The sequence below is a fragment of the Mus pahari genome, chromosome 5 (genome assembly GCF_900095145.1).
Source record: "Mus pahari chromosome 5, PAHARI_EIJ_v1.1, whole genome shotgun sequence".
NCBI classification, from domain to species: domain Eukaryota; kingdom Metazoa; phylum Chordata; class Mammalia; order Rodentia; family Muridae; genus Mus; species Mus pahari.
In genome coordinates, this window is record NC_034594.1 from 66,624,151 (window position 1) to 66,632,332 (window position 8,182).

At 48.9% G+C, this 8,182-nt stretch overlaps 1 pseudogene; it reads right to left on the reverse strand.

Moving 5' to 3' along the window:
* Nucleotides 1-3,249: 3,249 nt before the first annotated feature.
* On the reverse strand, nt 3,250-4,458 carry LOC110322231 (annotated as a pseudogene).
* Nucleotides 4,459-8,182: the final 3,724 nt, after the last annotated feature.

An 8,182-nucleotide genomic window follows, 5' to 3' on the forward strand; every position in this document is an offset into this window, starting at 1 on the left:
ACTAATTTTTTTTAAAACTGTTTTTAAAAGAATGCTTTTTTAAAAATAGGAAAAGCTGATAAATGATAGAGACCATCTGCGGTATATGGAGCCTAAATTCCAACCTTTGGACCTCTCTGGGCCGCACCGGAAGAATTGCGTTGAGACATAACATAAATCCAAGGTGCCCAACGCAGGCTCTTGGGCTGCAAGAACATACATACTTCTATTTTGCAAGACTTTGACACAAAGAGCTATCCTAGGCTATGTGCATCTGTGAAGCACAGGTTGGACATCCCTGCTGGGCAGTCTTTACAAAGTTTACTGGTTAGAAAGTCTGGAACCCTTTGGCATCTGAAAGTCACCCATCAGGTGCTTTCTCAGACCCAAGGGAAGGAAAGTTGGCTGCACCTGGAAAGTCCTGAGAAACAATGCAGGCCACCATGAGCATGCAGTCCCCACATCCAGAGGAACCATACAGCCAATGGCAGTTTGCGGCTCAGCTCTGCCACCTCTAAAGCTGAACACAGAAGCAGCGGCCCAGAGCTGGGAGAGCTGGCGTTCGGGGATGTTTCTGTGGTTTCACCCTGTGGTGTGAAAGGCATCCACAACTTCTCTGGACCAGAGGCAGCCACCTCTGCATAGATGGCTGTTCTCTCTCACCTACCCGTCCCTCTATGGTGTCAGGAGCCCTGTGTGCTCTGCAGGCAGCCATAGTTGGCTTTACCACTGAAATCTCATGACTCCTGTGTGTTTCTTTTCCTGTTGCTGTGATAAAACCCTCTGACAAAAACGACTTAGTGGAGAACGGGCTCATGCTGGCCAATAGTTCCTTGATAGAGTCTATCATGGGGAAGACATGGTGGCAGGAGAAGATGGCAGCTGTCACACTGTTGGGACTCAGGGCTCACTTTCTCTTCTTTATTCAGTCTGGGAACAGAGTCCACGGAATGGCTACTCACACATTCAGAATGAGTCTTTCCAACACAATTAGCTTAACCTACTTAGTCCCTCACAGGAATGTCCCAAGGCCTACCTCTTGGTGACTTTAGACCCTGCCAAGTTGACAGTCACACTGTGGTAACAAAGGACTTCTTTGTAAAAACCAGAACTTCTAACCCTGCAGGGCCCCGACTGGCAGGGAAAGCAACAGTGTCCCAGCTGAGTCCCTGGAAGGATGATGTGTTTGTTGGCCAGGGTCTTCGTAGAAGCATGTGCCACGGCAGGATCTTACCAGAAGAAGCATCTATGATGTCAAAGGACAGCGCAACCTGTGGAGGGGAGCAGGAGAGCTCATCCATGATGCAAGAGAAGGAGGAAGAGTGTAAGAGTGGTCTCATCCCGAAACACAGCTCCAAAGAGCCATGGGGAATTCTGGAATCATCCTCCCACTAGTAACTTCCTATGGAAGCCAGGAAAAGAAGGAAGCAAGATTGACAGGAAAACCACCAGGGAGAGTAGAGATCTATCCAGGAAACCAAGGGTAAGCATGAGAGTTTATTTTAGATGTAAACCTGACACCGTGTAGAATCACTTGTGAAGAAAGTGTAGGTTAAACGGGTTATGGGCATGTCTGCAGGGGTTTATTTTCATGACACTAATTGAGGTGGGAAGATCCTCTCACTGTAGGTGGCACCATTCCCTAGGCAGGGGATCCTGGAATGTCTGAGCAGGGAAAGGGAGCTGAGTGCTAACCCACAGGCATTTGCAGATGCTCTTGGCTGTGGATGTGACTTCAACTTCCAGACAATGTGACTTCCCTAAGACAACAAACAAATAACCTGGAACAGTGGGCCAAATAAACCCCTTCTCTCTCAAGTTGTTTGTGTCAGGGCATTTTATCACAGAAACTGGAAATGAAACCAAGACAGTGAGCAAGTGGCACTGGGCAGGAAGGACTCTGGAGTCAGCTCAACTCTGATCAAGATGGGCTGCATAGCGGGGTGCTCCTAAGCTCGCCAAGCTGGACTCACTATTCTTCAGTGGATAGACAGGCCTGGGCCTCAGTACCTAGGACAAGCCTTGCCCTGGCCTGGGAGCTAGAGTTGACCCTGAAAGATATCCAGCACTAGGTGCTATCAGCATACGGTCCTGGAGGTGAAAGGTGTGTTCCTTTTGGAAGGGATTCTAAAGCTGTATGGCTTTAGGAAGGCCACATCAACCTTTAAAATACAAGTTCCCATTTTATTGCCAACATTAACTTAGATGACTGCTAATTTCCTTCAAGACTGGCAATAGGATGCTGAACATTTAGAGCCCATTTATAAGCATCTCTGTTGCTCAAGAACTTGTCTTTGATGTGAAATATCAGGGTCAAAACACAGTCACTTTTGAGATGCTTTCTTCACGGTGCCACTTTTTTTCTCACACCATCTGAACTATTTTGCATGATAACCTATAATATGCAAACATTCTCCTCTGCTTGGACAAGACAAGCTGTGGATAGTCATGCTCAGGGGTGGGGGCAGGGAAGTGCCACAGACCCTGCCACATGATCTTTATATGCAGTTTGTACCGAGTCTTTGAGCACTGGAAAGCTGGACCTGTTTTCCTCCATGTTATGAAGCCAGTAATCATTTTGTCCCTCCTTTGTGAGTCCCTATCTTCTGAGAGACCGAGGCTGAGACAGGACTGACCCGGCAAGGCACTCCCTAGAGGAGATCTGGGAAGAGCCCACAGTGGGCTGTCCCAATGCCGTGAAGGCTTAGGCACTAGAAGCAAGGAAGGAGAAGAGTTTGGTGGAGGGCCACTGTCAACCCCAGCGCAGTCTGGTTGTGTGTTTCAGGGGCGGACTCTGCCCTCTGAGGAATCTCACCCCCAGCCCAGGTTTGCCTTGTCATAGTACACCTGCCACCCTGGGGCACTGGCTCAGATCAGACTGCAGCAGGTGTGACCTCACAGCTGAGAGAGTGACAGATTTCAGAGCCACACCGGTGCTTTCCGTCACTCTCCTCTGTGGAGATAGATGCGAGGGATGCATTTCTATGGTGACACAAGAATCCATCCTATCTGTTGGTCCGTCACACAGAGGCATTTTAGTACAGCCTGGTTAATTTGCATGAGTTTTTATGTAATTGTAGAGCTCCTAAGAGCAGAGTTACTGGCAATTCTGAGCCAACTGATATGGGGTCTGAGAACTGATCTTGGGTTCTCTTCACGAGAAGTACCTACTTCTAACCATGAAAGCATCTCCCCATCCTTATTTATTTATTCATTTAGGTTTTTTTTAATTTTGTAATTATATTTATGTACAGAAAACTTAGTGTACACTCAGCCCAGTTTAGTGGCGAGTTCTTTAGCTTTTGCCTTTTCTAGCTTGGCAACACGAGCCACAGACTTAGGACCCAGGACATCGCCTCCCCAGTAACGATGGGTCTTGTCATATCTGACATTGTAATTGGTCCTTGTCTTAGTCAGGGTTTCTATTCCTGGACAAAACATCATGACCAAGAAGCAAGTTGGGGAGGAAAGGGCTTATTCAGCTTACACTTCCATACTGCTGTTCATCACCAAGGAAGTCAGGACTGGAACTTGAGCAGGTCAGAAAGCAGGAGCTGATGCAGAGGCAATGGAAGGATGTTACTTACTGGCTTGCCTCCCCTGGTTTGCTCAGCTTGCTCTCTTATAGAACCCAAGACTACCAGCCCAGGGATGGTCTCACCCACAATGGGCCCTCCCCCAATGATCACTAATTGAGAAAATGCCCCACAGCTGGACCTCGTGGAGGCATTTCCCCAACTGAAGCTCTTTTCTCTGCTATAACTCCAGCCTATGTCAAGTTGACACAAAACTAGCCAGTACAGTCCTAATAGCTTCCACCAGCTTAGCTAGAGCACCCTTATCTTCCGAGTTAACCTGTGTGAAGGCAACAGTGGTGCATGTCTTCCTGTGGACCAGGCACCCCAGCCTGGCCTTTCCCTTGATGATGCGGTAGGGCACCCCCATCTTTCGACACAGGGCAGGCAGGAAAACCATCAGCTCAATGGGGTCTATATCATGGGGAATCACCATCAGCTGAGCCTTCTTGTTCTCCACCAAGGTGCTGACTGTATCGACTCCTGCTCGGAGGAGAGGTGGTCTCTTGGTTGGGACGTCGCCTTTGCCAGCAGCTTTCTTCTCAGCACGGGCCAGTAGCCTTTGCTTCTTCTCTTGCTTTGTCTCTGGCCTGTACTTGTGGGCAAGCTTAAGCAGCTGAGTAGCTGTTTGCCTGTCCAGGACCTGGGTGAACTGGTTAATGGCAGGAGGGACTTTGAGCTGCTTCTAGAGGATGGCTCTTTGCGGCTGCAGCCTGATGTAGCAGGGCCATTTGATGAAACGTGTTAGATCTTTTTTGGGCTGGATGTCCTGTCCAATGCCTAAGTTCTTGGGCCTTTTCTCAAACAAAGGATTGACCACCTTTTTAGCCTCCTGTTTCTTGATGGCAGCACGGGCCAGGGCCACCTTCTTCCCCTTGGCCTTCTTTCCTTTGGGCATCTTGTTCGACTGGTGGAGAGAGCTCATTTAGTTTTGAAACAGCGTCTTACTGTATAGCCCTGGCTAATCTGGAACACCCCCCCCTCCCCATGTAGAACAGGCTGGCCTCAAACTTAGAGACCTTCCTGCCTCAGCCTTCTGAATGCAGAAATTAAAATTGTGCTATCACCTTTTTCTATAGATTCTAATTTAGTCAAATTTATTTCTCTCCCTTCCTTTTGTTCTCTTTTTGTCATAGTAGTGCGGGGTGGGTTCATTTGGACTGAACTTTTATATTTAACTTTTGACCAGCACTAGAATTTGCAATATGAATTTAAAATCAACCACAAATTATTTAAAAACATCCAGGTGTTACTTAATTCCTTCTCTGCAATTTAGACATCAAGCCCTGCCTTCTTGTTCAATTAAAATTTAACTCTTTAGCAAATATAATAATGTTATAATATATTATTTTGTGTCGGGAGAAGGTATGTGTATGGCTGTGGTGATGGCAGTGGTGTGTGTGTGTGTGTGTGTGTGTGTGTGTGTGTGTGTGAGAGAGAGAGAGAGAGAGAGAGAGAGAGAGAGAGAGAGTAGGTGTGTCTGTGTGTGTGTATGTGAGAGAGTGTGTCTCTCTGTGTGTAGGTGTGTGTGTCTGTGTGTGTAGGAGTGTGTGTGTAGGTGTGTGTTAGAGAGAGTGCCAGTGTGTGTGTGTAAATGTGTATGTGTCTGTGCGTGAAGGAGTGTGTATGTGTAGGTGTGTGTCTGTGTAGGTATGTGTATGTAGGTGTGGGGGGTGTTTGTGTGTGAGTGTGTATATCAGAGAGTGTGTGTGTGTAGGTATGTGTATGTAGGTGTGTGTAAGTGTGTGTGTGGGTAGGTGTGTGTGCAGGGTGTTTGTGTGTGGGAGGGTGTGTGTGTGTTTGTGTGCATGCGCAGTAGATGTGCATATGTGCCTATGCCAGAGAACACAGGGTGTCTTTCTCTATCACTCTCTACCTTATTCCCCTGAGACAAAGTGTCCTGTTGTCTCTGGAGCTAGGCTGGCAGCCATCAAGCCCCAGGGAATCTTCTGTCTCCACCATTCACAGAGGCTTGCATGGGTGCTAGGGCTTTGAATTCAGGTCTTCATGCTCACCCAGCAAGCCTCATATCCCAGCCATTTCCCCAGGCTCTGGGATGTATTCCTGTGGAAGTTTCTGCAGTGCACACTGTGTCTGCGCACTGTTTTCCCAGCATCCCTTTCGCCCCAGCACTCAGTACCAGTGGCCCCTCAGCAGCCCTGGTAACACCGATGGCTTGCCGCTTCTGCCTCACATACGGTTCTGAGCTTCAGGGAAGCACACCACTGGATTCCCACAACCAGATCACAGCCTCCTATCACCACCCTGTGGAGGAGGACTCGGGGAAGCAGGTAGCATAAACTCATCCAGGTACTGAGCAGCAGCAGAGAAAAGTGGTCTGGGTAGCTACATCTTGTCTACCCTGGAAATTCAATGGGTGTCTCACGGCTTCTCACCTGCTTGTACTCGGGTGTATATGTGTCACTCGGTGTCACTGCCTTCTGTGCCTCTCCCAGCACTCTGTCTTGCTTCTGGACACCAGCTTTGAGCTCTTCTGAACATCTCAGTGAGCCAGCCACTTCATTTCTCCCCTCCCTTCATTTCTTCCTTTTTTGTCTGTTCCAACACTATCCTGAGTGGGCATCTGACCCCAGTCAGACAGTTCAGACAGCTTCCTCTCTGAGGCACATGGCTTGTCTCAGAGAGCTGTTCTCAAGCCCAGGTGCTGATTTAAAAACACAAACACATAGAAGCCAGCAGTATGGAATCAAAGTATGGACCACATTCTGAGGTCTCGGGGACAATAGGGCTTTAGGAGAGGGACCCTGTCCAACCCAGTTAGCCACACCAAGAAGGAGGCAGGGGAGGCTCATGACCACCTTCTGGAGCAGGCCCAGGTATCTTGTCCTCAGCATGAGACCAGGAGGAGGCAGGAGCCTATGTGGGAAAGTCCAGCTGTTTCTCAGTGCCACCATTTCCTCCTTGCACCTCTGAGGTCTTCAGCGGTGCCCCCATGGCCCTGTGCTTACCATGATGGCTCAGCTCTGTTGTTCCTTCAAGGTCTTGGTGAGCACCTGTGTAACAGATGGGAACCGTCCTTGTCATTGTCCTTCCAGGTGCCAGCTCAGGTGAATGACTACTACAACAGAGGGCTGATTGGTTATGTCCACGTGGCTGAATTCTGCATCCGACCTGCAGTGGTTTGGGGTGAGGGAATAAGATGAGTTGAAGAGGGGCTGGAAGATATGGCTATTTGGGAGCCTGATCTCATAGGTGACAATAGGGGAACAAGTGACTTTAATGAGAGAATACCTTTAAGCCTTGGCCCAGGAGACATCGGGTAGACGGTACCGGCGCTGGCTAGTAAAAGGCCAGAATCCAGTGAGAATCCTGCCCAGGGAAAACAACTTAGCAGAGATTCCTGTGGCTGCCTGCACGGACTCAGTTTAGCAGCTGGCTGAATGCTTTTGCTGGTTTTCAGGATGTGTAGCCCCACAGCTGTCTTGTACTGGGAAGGTGACATTTAAAGGTGACATTTCTTTTTCATCTAAGATCCCAGAATGTGTTCTGATCCTAGAGTCTGAGACTCAAAGCCCACTTTGCCACATGTCATGGTTAGTGTTAACTGTCACCATGGCGGGCTCTGTTATCACCTAGCAGACAGACCTTTGACCACATCCATGAGGGACTGTCTTGATTAAGTTAACAAAAATGTAAAGATACCCTCTGACTGTGGACAACCCCATGTCAGTGCCTGTGCCCTGGGCTACATAAGAGGAAAGCGAGCCAAGTGCCAGCATTCATTGCTCTCTTCTTCCTGACTGAGGAGGCAAGGAGCCCCACTGTCTCAAGCTACTACCACCAGACCTTCCTGTGAGTCAATATAAACTGTTGTCACCGTGTTTTAGAGTGGCAGCGAGGAAGGGGGCAAACATACCACGAAGCAGAGATTTTTATCACTAAACAGAACTGCAGTGATGCCACTATTGGAGAAAAAACAAAAAACAAAAAACAAACCGAGTAGACTTTGTGATGGTCTAAAGCTGCTATGGAGGAGAGGAAGGTAGAGCAGGGGTCTCAAAGGACCTGGGACACAAGTGGAGAATGCAGGGGGCTGACTCCAGTCCTGCCTGCCCCTGGCCCTAGTTCCGTACTCTGCAGCATGGAGCGATGAGCAGCAGCCTGGCTTGCAGAAGAGCACAAGGCAGGAGATGAGGTCCCACCAGGCCACTGGGGCACTTCAAACCCAGCAGCAGCAGCAGCAGCTGCTCAGGGAATCTGCTGAGGGAGAGTCTCCTGCCAAAAGTAAGCACTGAGAATAGGAGGCAACCCACTCCTGGAGCCCCTCGCTGCTCGAAAGGTCTACTGAAGACACCCAGGCAGGACCACTGTGGCCAGAGGTGCTGCCACTCACCAGCCTGCTCCCATGCCCAGTGTGGCACCCACGGGAAGTGCCAGGAGTGCAGGCTCAAAGAGGGGTAGAAGTTTAAGTCTATATACTCAAAATGTACAAAGCAGAATGACTGGCATATTCCTGGGGCTTCTCGGATTTTTGAAAGAGAATAGATAAAATTCAGAAGTCATTACTCAGTGAATGAAATATTCATGTTATGGTAATGCTGCTTAACAAACAAGTCCAGAAGTGCAGTGTGTGTGTGTGTGTGTGTGTGTGTGTGTGTGTGTGTGTG